This window comes from Sciurus vulgaris, assembly GCF_902686455.1.
Source record: "Sciurus vulgaris genome assembly, chromosome: 1".
In the NCBI taxonomy this organism is placed as follows: domain Eukaryota; kingdom Metazoa; phylum Chordata; class Mammalia; order Rodentia; family Sciuridae; genus Sciurus; species Sciurus vulgaris.
In genome coordinates, this window is record NC_136461.1 from 173,726,349 (window position 1) to 173,743,314 (window position 16,966).

General features: G+C 35.1%; 1 protein-coding gene across 1 annotated transcript in view; it reads left to right on the plus strand.

Annotated features, from left to right (window-relative positions):
- The window catches only part of LOC306653220 (intermembrane lipid transfer protein VPS13B-like), a gene marked incomplete at its 5' end in the record, with an annotated part of 899,457 nt that overhangs the window by 474,793 nt on the left and 407,698 nt on the right, over positions 1-16,966 (plus strand).

The following is a 16,966-nucleotide window of genomic DNA, read 5'->3' on the forward strand; positions in this document are numbered from 1 at the left end:
TAGTGATTTATACTCCATTCATTGTCTCAATGCACATCTTGGTTGCATCTAAGATTTATGAATAAAACTTGTAAACATCCATATGCAGTTTTTTGTGGGAACTTAAGTTTCCAGCTCCTTTGGACAAGTGCAATTGCTGTATCATGTGCTAACAGTACGTTGAGTTTTGTAAGAAACCACCAAACTGTCTTCAGAGTAGCTGTATATGAACTGAAATAGGTTCCATGCATGTATGCGTTTTTGGGGATGAACCAAACTATTGTGTATAACCATAAAACTCTAAAGAAAAATAAAAAGTAACTGTACAATTTTGCATTCCCACTGCTGATGAACGAGAGTTCCTGTTGTTCCACGTCCTCTGCAGCATTTGGTATTGTCAGTGTTTTGGCCTTTCTAATAGGTGGGTAATGTTGTGTTACTGTTGTGTTTCCCTGGTGGCATATGATGTGAAATTACTCAACTGAGCATCTTTTTACATGCATATTTGCTACCTGTAAACCTTCTTTAGTGAGGTGTCTGTTAAGATCTTTGGCCTATTTTTGATAGGGTAGTTTGTTCTCCTTTTGAGATCTAAGTTTGTATATTTTGGATAATAACCCTTTATCAGAGTTCTTTGACAAATATTTTCTCCCAGTTGGTGACTTGTCTTTTTATTCTCTTGACAGTGCCTTTTGCATAGCAGAAATTTCTAATTTTTGTGAAGTTCTGCTTACTAGTTCTTTGATCCATGTATTGTGCCTTTGGTGTCATATTGTCACACCCAGTGTTATCTAGACTTCCCTATTATTTTCCAGGTACTTTTAAAGTTTCACCGTTTTATTTTACATTTGATTGTGATCCACTTAATTTTTGTAAAGGGTGTAAGTGGATAGCTTTTTTTCTAATGTTATTAGAAAAAAATGTTTCTATTTGATTTATATGACCATAAGACCTTAAAAATGTGGTTTTTTGTTTGTTTTGTTTTGGGTTTTTTGTTTGTTTGTTTTGTTTTGGGTTTTTTGTTTGTTTGTTTGTTTTTGGTGCCAGGGATTAAACTCAAGGGTACTTAACCACTGAGCCACATCTCCAGCCCTTTTTATTTTTTATTTTGAGACAGGGTCTCACTTGGTTGCTTACAGCCTTGCTAAGTTGCTGAGACTGGTTTTGAACCTGTGATCCTCCTGCCTCAGCTCCCAAGCCACTAGGATTATAGGCATGAACCACCTTGCTGAGAAAAAATGTGTTTTTTAATGATTATAAAGTCAATATGTTTTTATCAAAGGAAATTTGGATAGTGAGAAATATATAGAAGAAAAATCACTTCATGGTGACAACTATTGTTTTGTTTTTTTTTTTTTCTTCCTGGTTTTTACAGTACTTTATAATTAATCATAGATGCATGTACATCCATAATACTCATTATGTAAAGTGATATTATGTACAATTGGGCAAGTACTGAAATGAAAAAAATTCAGCCTTTTCTTTCTTGACTATTTTATTGTGTTTCATTTAGAGTTAGCATTGTAAAAATTCATTTTCATCTTAAAGTAAGAAGATTGTTAAAAACCTGTTACTCTTTCATATTTTTTGCAAATGTGGACGTTCACTATTTTATAGATCATACTTTCCCAAGTTACACAGGAAGAAGAATGTTATCATAGGAAATGGGAATTCCATGACCTCTGAGGGCCAAAGTAGAGCATTGGAAATAATATGAAGTGGCCAGAATATGCCAGAGAAAGGGTGGGATATATTATAAAGGTCATGATAGCAGCTCTGGTAGCTTCATAGAAGTTCTGCTGAAAATCAGAATCTGGGCTTGGCTATTTCCGTCTTTTTTACCCTTTGAAAAAATAAATACTTTTTAAAATGAATTTCACTTTTATTAAAGAATAATTTACATGTCATAGTAGCAATACATTATAAGTGTACACTTGAGTCATTTTCATTAATTAATCACAATATAAATTCAGCCCTTTTCTATCATCCTAAAAGTTCCTTTCTAATCATTTGTATATATTCTCTGCTCCTACCTCCAACCCTAGGAAACCACTGATCTAATTTCTATCCATATAAAGCTGCATTTTTGCCACATGGAGTGGTACAAGACTATAATCCCAGCAGCTCTGGAGACCGAGGCAGGAGAATCTCGAGTTCAAAGCCAGCCTCAGCAAAGGCGAAGCACTAAGTAACTCAGTGAGCTCCTGTCTCTAAATAAAATACAAAATAGGACTGGGGTTATGGCTCAGTGGTTGATACCCCTGAGTTTAATCCCTAGTACTCCCCCCCCCCCAAATAAATGCTGCCTTTTGTGAACATTTTAATATATTAGCAGGATTCCATACAACATATAGTCATTTGAATCTGACTTTATCTAGTGTAACATTTTTGAAGCTTTCCCACAGTGTAGCATGTATCTATAGTGTATTCCTTTTTATTGTTGAGGAACATTCCTCTATGGTTATATCACATTTTGTTCCTTAGTTTATGAGTTGATACATACTTGCATTGTTACCAGTTTTTTTTTTCTGTTGTGAGTAATGCTTTTATGTATACTTGTGTGCATATGCTTATATGGGCTAATGTTTTAATTGATCACAGATAGTCTTGAAAGGGCAATAACTGGGCTGTATGGTAAATTTATGTTGAGTATTTCAAGAAACTGTCAAACTGCTTTGCAGATGGTTTTACACATCATCAGTGTGTTAGGGATTTATATTCCATGTATCCTTGTCAACACTTGGTATCTAGCCAATCTAGTAGGTACATAATGGTGTCTCATTGTGCGGGCAACTTCTGTATTTGTAATGAGTAATGATGTTCATTTATTTATTAACGGTTAATTTATCTTTAGGACAAACATTTATTTATGTGGTACTGAGAATTGAACCCAGTGCCTCACTACTGAGCTAAAATCCCAACCCATTTTCTTAATAGTTAATTTTTGAAACATAAAATTTTTAAATACATTTGAAATCTGGTTTGTCAGTTTTCTTTTATAAATCATTTTTATTTTCAGAGTCTTAGCTATACATTTAGATCTATTTATGATCCACTTTGAGGTAGTTTTTTAAATATGGTATGAAATAAGGTCCTAAGTTAATTTTATTGCCTTTGGATATTCAGTTGTCACATTATTATTTTTTCCAATAACTATACTTTTCCCCATTTCATTGTCTTGGCACTGTTGTTAAAAATCAGTTCACCATAAATACAATTTTTTCCCCAAACTGTTAATTTTATATTGATCTATGTGCCTATTGTAGTGTCTGTACAACACAATCTTGATCATACTGGTAACTTAGTAAATTTTAAAATTAGATTATAAATAACATCAAATTTTTCTTTTTTGAAATTATTTTGATTATTCTTTATCCTTTGTTGTTTTATAAAATGTTATCATCCATTTACCAATTTTCAAAGAAAAAACCTGTTAAGAATTTGTAGCAATTTCATTTATTTTGTAGTTCAGTATGGAAAAAGTTACTTTCTCAGCAATATTGAATATTTGGATCTATGAATTTAGAAAAATAGAATGTTACTTCATTTAAGTCTTTACCAATATTTTATGGATTTTAGTGTGCAAATCTTGAACTTTGTTTAATATTTTCCCCATATATTTATTTGATGCTAGTCTGATTTGATTATTTTCTTGTGTTCACTTTTTATTCTTCATTCCTAGTACACAAAAATACAGAGTTGAAATATGTATATTTTTCTTGTATCCTGAATCATGATGAACTTATTTGCTAGTACTAATTATTTTTATTTTGAATTCTTTGGGATTTTCTATATTATGAATCATACTATAGATAATTAAAGACAGTCTTACTTCTTTCTTTCCCATTTGAATGGTATTAATTTTGTTTTGTTTTGATTTTATCTCAGTACATTGGCTAGAATCTCTTGTGCAGCATTGCATAGACCTATGAGACTACATATGCTTATCTTGTTTCTACTTCTTTGAGGAAGGCATTCAATCTTTCAGCATTAAATATGTCAGCTTTGATTGTTACTTTTTTATTACTATGACAAATACCTGGGATAATAAATTTATAAAGTGTAAAGATTTATTTTGTCTTATAGTTTTGGAGGTTTAAATCCAAGAATAAGTGACCATATTGTTTCGGGCCATATTATGGTAAGATACCATATTATGGTAGAAGCATGTATTGGCACCAGCCTAGGCAGCATAGCAAGACCCTCTTTTTATTTAAAAAAAAAAAAAGATTCAAGCTAGAGCACTGTGGATTTTTTTACGAATGTCCTTCATCAGGTTGAGATTGATCCTTTCTATTCAAAGTTTATTGAGACTTTTTACTATGATTTTTTCCTGAATTTTGCCAAATGCACTTATGAATCTATTAATAGTTTTTGTACTTTATGCTGTAAGTATTGAATACTACATTAATCAATTTTATATAATTTATTGAATAGTTAATTAAAGTAACTTTGTATTTCTGGGATATATTCCATTTGGTAATATTGTGTCATCCTCTTTATATGCTGCCGGATGTCTGTCCACTATTTTTTCAGGGAGTTTTTTTATTCTCTGTTGATGGAAGAATATTAGTTTACGGTATTCTTATATATAGACTTATCTGGTTTTAAATCAAGATAATGCTGGCCTCAAAGACTGAGTTAGGAAGTTTCTTTCTACTATTTTTGGAAGAATTTAGGAAGGAATGGCAGTATGTCCTCAATTTTTTTTTTTTTTTTTTTTTTTTTTTTTGTGGTGCTAGGGATCAAACCCAGGGCCTTGTGCTTGCAAGGCAAGCACTCCACCGATTGAGCTATCTCCCCAGCCCGTTAAATGTTTGATAGAATTTATTTTGAAAGGATATTACAACCAGCAAGTGTTGTTTTTGTAGATTTTTTTTTCTTTAAATGATCAGTTTTTACTTCATAAATTTGAGTCACTGTTGGTAGTTTTATATGCACCTATGATTATTATCTCTTCCTAAAATATTGACCCTGTTGCCATTATGAAATATCCTTCTTTGTCTCTATTGTTTCTTGTCTTAAATCTCTTTTTAGTTACTCCAGCTTTCTTTTGGTTATAGTTCTAATGTATATCTTTATATTTCCTTTTAGTTTTTTCTTTTTTTTGCGGTGCTGGGGATTGAACCCAGGGCCTTGTGCTAGACAGGTTTGCACTTGATGAACTGAGCTATATCCCCAGACTCCTTTTAGTTTATACTTCATTCTGATTTTGAGTGAAAGTTGTTTCTCTTTTAGAGACTTTTTAGCTAGATCTTGCTTTTTATGTAGTCTTACAATCTCTGGATTTTAAATTGAGTATATAGAATATTTCTATTTTATGCAATAATAATATTTTGGAATTCATTTGGTAATTAATTTGTTATTCGTTGCCTATTTCTCTTGCCTGTTTTCTTTCTCATTCTTTGTTTTTAATTTCTTTTCATTGTCAATGGATTTTATTTTATTTATTTATATGTGTTGCTTAGTATCAAACCCAGGGCCTTACACGTTCCAAGAAAGCTCTCTACCACTGAGTCACAACTCTAGCCCCTCATTCTTTTTTTCATTACTATCTTTGTTTTAAATCTGTATTTTAGTTTACCATTTTCACTGTTGCCATTTTATTATTTATATTGTTAGTGTTGGTTCTGGAGATTATAGTGTACATCTTAATTTATCATATTCTGCCTTAAATTCCTACTTGATTATAGTCAATTATAGAATATTTCTTCTGGTATATATCTAGTCTTTCCCCCTTTCTGTTGGCACACATTAAATCTACATGTATCATAATACAGTGACACAGGGTTATAGTTACTGCTCTGTAACTATATTTACTATTCTGGCCATATTCATATGTGCCCTGCTTTTATTTCATGAGTTCTCCCTCCTGTCCCCTGCACATCAACTGTCTGTGATGTACTTAAGAAAAGAAGTATGAAATAACATGTTAACGGAGTCTTTTGAATAACCCACAAATTGGTCATATCCAGAGCTTTTTTTTTTTTTTTTTTCCTGTGCATTAAATCACCTATTGAAGGACAAGCTGTTTCTTTGTAAGGCAGATCAAAATGATTATGATGCATCTAAGTGTTTCTTGGTATTTATCCAACTTGGGCTCAGTTGAGCTACTTACTTGTGTATGTTAATGTTATTAATCAATTTGGAGACTTCGATCACAATATTTCTGCTTTTTCTCAATTCTTTCCTTTTAGGATTTCCATTACATTTATGTGGACACACTTGATGGTATCCCTCTAGATTCTGAGGTTCTGTGAACTATTCAATATTTTTTCTTATCATTCTTTAAATTGGATAATTTCTGATGATATTTCTTTAGGTTCACTTATTTTTTTTTATGCTATCATGAATCTGCTCTTGAGCCTTTTTGAAGTTTTCACTTTAATCATGATACTGTTCTACTCTAGAATGTGATTGGGTTCTTTCTCAATTTTTCCTTTTAAAATTCTTTGTCAATTCATTGTTGTCATATCCTCCTTTAATTTTATTTATTTATTAGTTTTCTTATTTTATGCAATGCTAGAATTGAACCCAAAGCCTCATTCATAGCAGACAAACACTACCACTGAGTTACATTCCCAGCCCATCATTCTTTAATTTCTAAATTACTTTTCCATTGTCTCTCATTATATTTATATGAGCTGCTTTTTGGGTTTTTGTTGTTTTTGTGCTACATCAAATATCTGTAGTTACTCAAAGATGATTTTTATTGACTACAGATTTTTTTTCTGACATAAATCTCATATTCCTTTTTCTTTATACCCCTTCAGTATTTTTTAATTGATGTATGTAGGCATACACACAAACTCTATGTTCTGATTTTTCCTCTAAAGATAGTGTGCTTTTTTTGTTTACTTGCTTCTTCATTTAGGAACTTCCATGTGCTAAATCTGCCATCTGTTTCTATTTGTGTGACCACTGATGCTTCTGCTGAGTTTTGTTTTTATTCTCAGCTTTATTTGAAACCCTGACTTTTTCCATGTCACCATGTGTCTTCTCATCTTAGTAGTTAGCCAAAACTGAACAAGAGTTCACTCCCAGATTATCAGTAGTCAGACTTTTGTCTTGTACTCATAGATAAGTATGTACATATGTTGTGCATTCAGTATTCTGGCCATATTTATATGTGCCCTGCTCTTATTTTATGAGTTCTCCCTCCTGTTCCCTGCACACATTTGTAATCTCAGGGTTGCTCTGGAGCACACACATACACACATGTGTATGCTATGTAATTTTTCACTGCCCAATGTGTAAGTATATTCTACCACTATCAGTAAGAGTCTTGCTTCAGTCCCATCCACAATTTCAGACAAGTTGAGCTGCTGGCCTTCTGTCTGTGTTCAGCCACTACTGAGATCGTAATTCACCAATAGTGCTACTAGGTGTGGGCATTGTTTAGCACTCCAAATCAGGTAAACTTTTTTCACCTTGGCAGTCAATATCCACATTGAGTGAATTATGGAAAGACTGAAGTGACTTTATGCAGGATCAGATACTCACTCTTAACACCCCAATTCAACAGTTTTTAAATCATAAATACTTGCCAGATTCTTCACTTCCCAGAGAGTTGAATTTATTGTGTGTTTTTAATTTTGTCAATTATGTCCAACTTTACAGTTTATTTTTGGGAAATATTATTTTTTTAAAACTTGAAATAATTGTCTTACCAGAGTAACCATGTAAAGTCACTTCATAGACACCTAGTGATTTTCATATTTAGCTTGAAAGTGTTTGCATTTCATTATTTCTTTAGATTGACCATATTAAAAGTCAAGTCAGAATGAAGCAAATCCACAGAGATATACTCCTCTGATACTTGACAAAGGTGTCAGAAACATACGTTGGATAATAGATAGCCATTTTAACAAATGTTGCAGGGAAAACTGGATATCCTTATGTAGAAGAATGAAACTAGACCTCTGTCTTTCACCCTACACAAAAGTCAGTTCAGAGTGATCAAAGACCTAGGTTTTAGATCTGTAACTCTGCAACGCCTAGAAAAAAATATACTTTCAGCACTCTAATACATTGTCCCGGATATCAGCTTCCTTAAAAGACCTCTAAAGCCCAAGAAATAAAACCAAGAATCAATAAATGGGACAGCATCAAATTGAAAAGCTTCTGAGCAGCAAAGGAAGCAAATAAGGGCTTGAAGAAAGAGCCTACAGAACATGAGAACATCTTTGGCACCTGCTTCTCTGAAAGGGAATTAATACGTGGGAAAAAAAAAAAAAAAAAAACTCAAAAAAATTAACACCAAAAAACCAAATAACCCAATTAATAAATGAACACAGGAATTAACAAAAACTTCTGAACAGAAATACAAATGGGCAGCAAATATATCAGAAAATGTTTAACATTCTTAGCAATCAGGGAAATGCAAAGCAAAACTACGTTGAGATTTCAACTCACTACATTCCTGTCTCAAAAAAGGAAATAATAAAATAAAAATCCTAGTTGTGAAGGTCATAAAAATCTACATGGGATTATCAAAATAATATATTTTTGACCTGTCATGGATATGTGTGTGTATTTTAGGAAATATGTAGAACATTATTCTGATGATATTATAAAAAGATGAGGTGTTTCTGTGTGGGCTTATAACTTGTGCACTTAACGTGATATGTAATTTTTTTGTTTTTTGTTACCAATGATTGAACCAAGGGGCATTTAACCACTTTACCACTGAGCCACATCCCCAGCTCTTTGTTTCTATTTTAGTTAGAGACAGGGTCTTACTAAGTTGCTGAGACTGATTTTGAACTCACAATCCTACTGCTTCAGGCTTCTGAGCTGCTGGGATTACAGACATGTACCACCACACCTGGCTGCTTTGAAAAATTTTATCACAACAATTAATTTGGGAACTTTTCATATTATATGCTAACAACTCAGCTATTATGTATAGTGTGCATTTTTTTATTATTTAAACAAATGGGATACATGTTGTTTCTCTATTTGTACATGGAGTCAAGGCATACCATTTCTGTAATCATAAATTTACATACGGCAATGTTGTTTGATTCATTCTGTCATTTCCCCCCCCACCCCTCCCACCCCTCTTTTCCCTCTTTACAGTCCTTCCTTCCTCCATTCTTACCACCCTCCTTATCCCTAACCCTAAACCTAACCCTAACCCTGACGCTAACCCTTCCCACCCCCCATTATATGTCCTCATCCACTTATCAGCGAGATCATTCATCCTTTAGTTTTTTGAGATTGGCTTATCTCACTTAGCATGATATTCTCCAATTTCATCCATCTGCCTGCAAATGCCATAATTTTATCATTCTTTATGGCTGAGTAATATTCCATTGTATATATATACCACAGTTTCTTTATCGATTCATCAATTGAAGGGCATCTAGTTTGGTTCCATAGTCTGGCCATGTGAATTGAGCAGCTATGAACATTGATGTGGCTGTATCTCTGTAGTGTGCTGATTTTAAGTCCTTTGGGTATAGGCCGAGGAGTGAGATAGCTGGGTCAAATGGTAGGTCCATTCCAAGTTTTCTAAGGAATCTCCATACTGCTTTCCAGAGTGGCTGTACTAATTTGCACTCCCACCAGCAATGTATGAGTGTACCTTTTCCCCCACATCCTCTCCAACACCTATTGTTGCTTGTATTCTTGATAATCGCCATTCTAATTGGGGTGAGATGGAATCTTAGTGTAGTTTTGATTTGCATTTCTCTTATTACTAGAGATGTTGAACATTTTTTCTTATATCTGTTAATTGCTTGTACATCTTCTTCTGTGAAGTGTCTGTTCATTTCCTTAGCCCATGTGTCGATTGGGTTGTTTGCATTCTTGGTGTAGAGTTTTTTGAGTTCTTTATAGGTTCTGGAAATTAGCGCTGTATCTGAAGTATGAGTGGCAAAGATATTCTCCTACTCTGTAGGCTCTCTCTTCGCATTGCTGATAGTTTCCTTTGCTGAGAGAAAGCTATTTAGTTTGAATCTATCCCAGTTATTGATTCTTGCTTTTATATCTTGTCCTATGGGAGTCCTGTTAAGGAAGTCTGATCCTAAGCCAACAAGGTGAAGATTTGGACCTACTTTTTCTTCTATAATCTGCAGGGTCTCTGGTCTGATTTCAAGGTCCTTGATCCATTGTGAGTTGAGTTTTGTGCAGGTTGAGAGATATGGGTTTAGTTTCATTCTGTTGCATATGGATTTCCAGTTTTCCCAACACCATTTGTTGAAGAGGCTATCTTTGCTCCATTGCATATTTTTGGCACCTTTGTCTAGTATGAGAAAATTGTATTTATTTGGGTTTGTGTCCATGTCCTCTATTCTGTACCATTGATCTTCCTGTCTATTTTGGTGCCAATACCATGCTGTTTTTGTTACTATTGCTTTCTAGTATAGTTGAAGTTCTGGTATTGCGATACCCCCTGTTTCATTCTTCCTGCTAAGGATTGCTTTAGCTATTCTGGGTTTCTTATTCTTGTAGATGAATTTCATGATTGCTTGCTCTATTTCTGTGAGGTACACCATTGGGATTTTAATTGGAATTGCATTGAATCTGTTTAGCACTTTTAGTAGTATGGCCATTTTGACAATATTAATTCTGCCTATCCAAGAACATGGGAGATCTTTCCATCTTCTAAGGTCTTCCTTAATTTCTTTCCTCAAAGTTTTGTAGTTTTCATTGTAGAGATCTTTTACCTCTTTGGTTAGATTGATTCCCAAGTATTTTATTTTTTTCGAGGCTATTGCAAACGGAGTTGTTTTCCTAATTTCCCTTTCAGCTGTTTCATCGCTTGCATATAAAAATGCTGTAGATTTATGCGTGTTGATTTTATAGCCTGCTATTTTGCTGAATTCATTGTTGAGGTCTAGAAGTTTTCAGGAGGAGGTTTTTGGATCCTCTAAATATAGAATCATATCATCCACAAATAGTGACAGCTTAAGTTCCTCTTTTCCTATTTGTATCCCTTTAATTTCTTTAGTCTGCCTAATTGCTCTGGCTAGAGTTTCGAGGACAATGTTGAATAGAAGTAGTGAAAGAGGACATCCCTGTCTTGTTCCCGCTTTTAAAGGGAATGGTTTCAGTTTTTCTCCATTAAGAATGATGTTGGCCATGGGCTTAGAATAAATAGTCATTACAATGTTTAGGTATGTTCCTACTATCCCTATTTTTCCTAGTGTTTTGAGCATGAAGGGGTGTTGTATTTTGTCAAATGCTTTTTCTCCGTCAATTGAAATAACCATATGATTCTTATCCTTAAGTCTATTGATATGATGGATTACATTTATTGATTTACGAATGTTGAACCATCCTTGCATTCCAGGAATGAACCCCACTTGATCATGGTGCACAATTTTCTTAATATATTTTTGAATACGGTTTGCCAATATTTTGTTAAGGATCTTTGCATCTATATTCATAAAGGATATTGGTCTAAAATTTTCTTTCCTTGATGTGTCTTTTCCTGGTTTGGGTATGAGGGTGATATTAGCTTCATAGAATGAGTTTAGCAGGGTACCCAACTTTACTATTTCCTGGAATACTTTGAGAAATATTGGAATGAGTTCTTCTTTGAAGGTCTTGTAGAACTCGGCTGAGAATCCTTCTGGTCCTGGGCTTTTCTTGGATGGATAGATTTTTTACGGCTTCTTCTATTTCATTGCTTGATATTGATCTGTTTAAATCATGTACGTCCTCCTGGTTCAGTTTGGGAGGAGCATATGTCTCTAGAAATTTGTCAATGTCTTCGGTAGTTTCTATTTTGTTGGAATACAGATTTTCAAAGTAGCTTCTCATTATGTTCTGTATCTCAGTGGTGTCTGTTGTGATATTTCCTTTTGCATCATGTATTTTAGTAATTTGAGTCTTCTCTCTCCTTCTCTTTGTTAGTGTGGCTAAGGGTTTATCTATTTTGTTTACTTTCTCAAAGAACCAACTTTTTGTTCTGTCAATTTTTTGAATAGTTTCTTTTGTTTCAATTTCATTGATTTCAGCTCTGATTTTAATTATTTCCTGTCTTCTACTACTTTTGCTGTTATTCTGTTCTTCTTTTTCTAGGTCTTTGAGCTGTAATGTTAGGTCATTTAATTGTTGACTTTTCATTCTTTTCTGGAATGCGCTCCATGCAATGAATTTTCCTCTTAGTACCGCTTTCATAGTGTCCCAGAGATTTTGATATGTCGTATCATCATTCTCATTGACCTCTAAGAATTTTTTAATCTCCTCCCCGATGTTTTTTTTTATCCATGTTTCATTCAATAGCATATTATTTAATCTCCACATTTTGGAGTAATTTCTTTTTTTTAATTTGTCATTGATTTCTACTCTCAGTCCATTATGATCTGATAGAACACAAGGCAGTATCTCTATTTTTTTTGCATTTCCTAAGGGCTGCTTTGTAGCATAACATATGGTCTATTTTCGAGAAGGTTCCATGTGCTGCTGAGAAGAAAGTGTATTCGCTCGTTGATGGATGGAATATTATATATATGTCTATTAAGTCTAGGTTATTGATTGTGTTATTGAGTTCTATGGTTTCTTTGGTTGGATTTTGTTTGGAGGATCTATCTAGTGGTGACAGCGATGCATTAAAGTCGCCCAGAATTATTGTGTTGTGGTCTATGTGATTCTTGAAATTGAGAAGGATTTGTTTGATGTACAGGGATACACCATTGTTTGGGGCATACATATTTACTATCTTTATGTCTTCCTGATTTATGGTTCCCTTAAGCAGTATGAAATGTCCTTCTTTATCCCTTCTGACTAACTTTGGCTTGAAGTCCACTTTATCTGATATAAGGATGGAAACCCCCGCTTTTTTACTGAGTCCATGTGCGTGGTAGTTTTTTTTTCCCATCCTTTCACCTTTAGTCTGTGGATGTCTTTTTCCATGAGATGAGTCTCTTGCAGGCAGCATATTGTTGGATCTTTCTTTTTAATCCATTCTGGCAGTCTATGTCTTTTGATTGATGAGTTTACGCCATTAACGTTCAGGGTTATTATTGAGAAATGATTTGTATTCCCAGTCATTTGGCTTATTTTTGGTTTTGAAGTTGGCTTGGTTTCTCCTTTTAGTGGTTTTTCTCTAAGGTAGTTCCTCCATTTGCTGACCTCCATTGTTATTTTTCATTTCCTCCTCATGGAATATTTTGTTGAGAACATTCTGTAATGCAGGCTTTCTATTTATAAATTCTTTTAACTTTTGTTTATCATGGAAGGATTTTATTTCATCGTCAAATCTGAAGGTTAGTTTTGCTGGGTATAGGATTCTTGGTTGGCAACCATGTTCTTTCAGAGCGTGAAATATATTGTTGCAGGCCCTTCTAGCTTTTAGAGTCTGGGTTGAGAAGTCGGCTGCTATCTGTATTGGTCTCCCCCTATATGTAATCTGATGCTTTTCTCTCGCGGCCTTCAAAATTCTATCTTTATTTTGAATGTTAGGCATTTTCATTAAAATGTTCCTTGGTGTGGATCTGTTGTGATTCTGTGCCTTTGGTGTTCTGTAAGCCTCTGGTATTTGATTTTTCATTTCATTCTTCAGTTTTGGGAAATTTTCTGATATTACTGCATTGAATAGGTTGTTTATTTCGTTGGTTTGTATCTCTGTGCCTTCCTCAATCCCAGTAATTCTTAAATTTGATCTTTTCATGATGTCCCATAGTTCTTGGAAATTCTGTTCCTGATTTCTTACCATCTTCTCTGTTTGGGCAACTTTATTTTCAAGATTAAATATTTTGTCTTCATCGTCTGAGGTTCTGTCTTCCAAGTGGTCTAGTCTGTTGGTGATGCTTTCCATTCAGTTTTTTATTTGGTTTATTGTCTCCTTCATTTCAAGGATTTCCATTTGCTTTTTTTTTTTTTTTTTTTTTTGAGAATCTCTATCTCTTTGTTGAAATGATCTTTTGCCTCATGCAGGTGCTCTTTCAGCTTATTGGTATTATCATTCATGGCCTGCATTTGCTCTCTTATCTCATCCTTTGCTTTGTGAATCATCTCAATCATGTATAATCTGAAGTCCTTTTCTGACATTTCTTCTAACATACTGTCATTGGATTCTATTAATATAGAATCTAGATTTGTTTGGATCATTTTCTTTCCTTGTTTTTTCATGTTGATCATGTACCTTCCCCTCTAGCGCTGCAGATCTGGGGTATTGCAGCTTTCCCCCTATAGGCTTATAGTGGCCTTATAGGTTTCCAAAACCCTTTCTTTAAGGGGAGATCAATATTAGCAGTGCCCAAATCAGACACTATGCAATCCTAGACCAAATAGCCCCTATGGGGACAATAACAAAATTGTCATAATAAACAAAATGAGTTCAAATGTTATCTTCAGTAAAACAAACAGGTTTACCATAATGTGTGCAGTTTCTAAGGGAGGACAAAGAGGATGCAGAGGGATGAAGAATATCGCTAACGATGGGCTTCAAGCCTCCAGCAGGCGTCTCAGGACGAGATTTGCCCCACCCGAAGATTGGAGCTACGGCTTCCAGGATTATCCAAGATGGCTGCTCTGGCTTCCAAATGTGTTGGCAAATGGGGAGCTGCAGCTCAGGGGTGGACGTGGTCAGCTGGAGGTCCTGGATACAGGATGCATTTGGTCAGGCAGGGTTCCTGGAGGTCAGGTGTGTTTGGTGTAGTTGTGGGATCCAGGAGGCCGGGTGCAATCAGTTGGTCTGGGTTCCCAGTGACAGGATGCAGTCAATTGGTCTGGGGGTCCTGGCAGCAGGGAGCAGTCAGTTAATGTGAGGGCCCCAGAGGCAGGGAGTGATCGGTCGGGCTGAGGGACTCAGTCAGTCCGGCCAGGGGTCCTACAGGGCCTGGCTGTTGTCTCAAAATAGCAGTAGCCACGTGATAATCAAACCTGCAGGTACTGTAACAGTGAACTTCCAGGCAGCAGCAGGCAGCTGGTTCTCCACTGGCGGTCTGTGGTCAGTCTGCTGGCATTTGTCGGACGATCGGGAGGTGAACCTCGAGTGTTGGGTGATGGATAGGGGTAAGGCAAGCAATGGACAGGCGAGAGGCAGGCAAATGGCGGATGATAGAAGCCTGACAGTGAGCAATCTGCTCTCAAAAAAGGCGTCAATATGCTGGCAGATTTCAGGTGATCACAGCAGACAAAAGAGCAGGGGATCGATAAGCAGAAAAAACTGCCTCACCAAGAAACAGATATCCTCTGCTTGAATCCGGAGTTGCAGAGTGACAAGGAACACAGCCTCCCTCTAGTCCGCCATCTTGGATCTCCCCGTTTTTGTTCCTATTGCTGTGTAGTAGAGTTGAAGGTCTGGTATTGCGATTCCCGCTGCTTCGCTCTTTCTACTGAGGATTGCTTTAGCTATTCTGGGTTTCTTATTCTTCCAGATGAATTTCATAATTGCTTGCTCTATTTCTGTAAGGTACATCATTGGGATTTTAATTGGAATTGCATTGAATCTGTATAGCACTTTTGGTAGTATGGCCATTTTGACAATATTAATTCTGCCTATCCAAGAACATGGGAGATCTTTCCATCTTCTAAGGTTTTCTTTAATTTCTTTCTTTAGTGTTCTGTAGTTCTCATTGTAGAGGTCTTTCACCTCTTTTGTGAGATTGATTCCCAAGTATTTTAATTTTTTTGATGCTATTGTGAATGGGGTAGTTTTCCTAATTTCTCTTTCTGAAGATTCATCAATTACGTAGGAAAATGCATTGAATTTATGAGCATTGATCTTGCAACCTGCTATTTTACTGAATTTGCTTATGAGTTCTAAGAGTTTTCTGGTGGAATTTCCAGGTTCCTCTAAATATATAATCATAGAATGAGTTTGGGAGGGTTCCCTCCTCTTCTATTTCATGGAATACTTTGAGGAGTATTGGAATGAGCTCTTCTTTAAAGGTTTTGTAAAACTGGGCTGAGAACCCATCTGGTCCCGGACTTTTCTTTGTTGGTAGGCTTTGATGACTTCTTCTATTTCATTTCTTGAAATTGGTCTATTTAAATTGTGTATATCCTCCTCGTTCACTTTAGGCAATTCATATGTCTCTAGAAACCTGTTGATGTCTTCGAAATTTTCTATTTTGTTGGAGTATAGATTTCCAAAATAGCTTCTAATTATGTTTTGTATTTCACTCGTGTCTGTTGTGATATTTCCTTGTTCATTCCGAATTTTAGTAATTGGAGTTTTCTCCCTGTTTCTCTTTGTTAGTGTGGCTAAGGGTTTATCAATTTTGTTTATTTTTTCAAAGAACCTACTGTTTATTTTGGTAATTTTTCTGATTATTTCTTTTGTTTCATTGATTTCGGCTCTGATTTTTAACTATTTCCTGTCCTCTACTACTTTTGGTGTTGGTCTGCTCTTCTTTTTCTAGGGCTTTGAGCTGTAGTGTTAAGTTGTTTATTTGTTGATTTCTACTTCTTTTGTTGTATGGGCCCCATGAAATAAATCTTCCTCTAAGTACTGCTTTCATAGTGTCCCAGAGGTTTTGATATGACGTGTCTTTGTTCTCGTTTACTTCTAAGAATTTTTTTTATTTCCCTCCTGATGTCTTCTGTTATGCATTCATCATATAATAGCATATTGTTTAATCTCCAGGTATTGGAGAAGTTTCTGTTTTTTATTCTGTCATTTATTTCTAATTTCAATCCATTATGATCTGATAGAGTACAAGGTAGTATCTCTATCTTCTTGTATTTGCTAACAGTAGCTTTGTGGCATAAGACGTGGTCTCTTTTAGAGAAGGATCCATGCGCTGCTGAGAAGAAAGTGTATTCGTTCTTTTTTGGATGGTATATTCTAATTATGTCGGTTAAGTCTAAATGGTTGATTGTATTATTGAGATCTATGGTTTCTTTATTCAATTTTTGTTTGGACGATCTATCCAGGTGTGTTAAAATCGCCTAGTATTATTGTGTTGTGGTCTGTTTGATTTCTGGAATTGAGAAGGATTTGTTTGACGTACATGGATGAGCCAATTTTCGGGGCATAGATATTTATGATTGTTATGTCTTGCTGACTTATGCTTCCCTTAAGCAG